Genomic DNA, 543 nt, shown 5'->3' with positions numbered 1-543 from the left:
TATATATATATATATATATATATATTAAAGAAGGGAGCGTTGGATGAGAGGCGCGTATTTATATAAAATGTAAAAAGCAAGCGCGGAGAAAAGAATTTAGCGGTTACTAAGAAAGCATGCGTGCGTGTTTAAAAGAAGAGAGAAGGAAGTGAAATAATAATAAGAAAAAAAAACGAAAAATTAAGACCCGAGTTCCTCCCGCTTCCCTCACCGCGAACCAAATGGTCCTTAACCCGTGTTCCTCTATTCTTATTTTTCCTTTTTCTTTGAAACTCCTTACAATTCTTTTTGTTTCGTTTTTGTTCTTTTCTTTTTCTCTTTTTCCCGGTTACCCTCTGCGGTTTATTTACCTACATTTTATGTTTATGTTTGTGCTTGTTTTTTTTTTCTTCCCTTCCCTCATGATTCGATGACCTTATCCTTTTCTTTTCGGTTGTTGGTTTGTGTTCTTTTTTTTTGTTTTTGTCGCCTTCTTCGTATTAGCTTTTCTTGAAGGTGCTTGTGTTTTGTTCGCGGTGTTCTTTTTTTTCTTTCTTCCTTTTT

The sequence above is a fragment of the Trypanosoma equiperdum genome (genome assembly GCF_001457755.1).
Source record: "Trypanosoma equiperdum strain OVI genome assembly, contig: ctg_1821, whole genome shotgun sequence".
NCBI classification, from domain to species: Eukaryota; Euglenozoa; class Kinetoplastea; order Trypanosomatida; family Trypanosomatidae; genus Trypanosoma; species Trypanosoma equiperdum.
Note: the sequence above shows the minus strand (reverse complement) of the source record.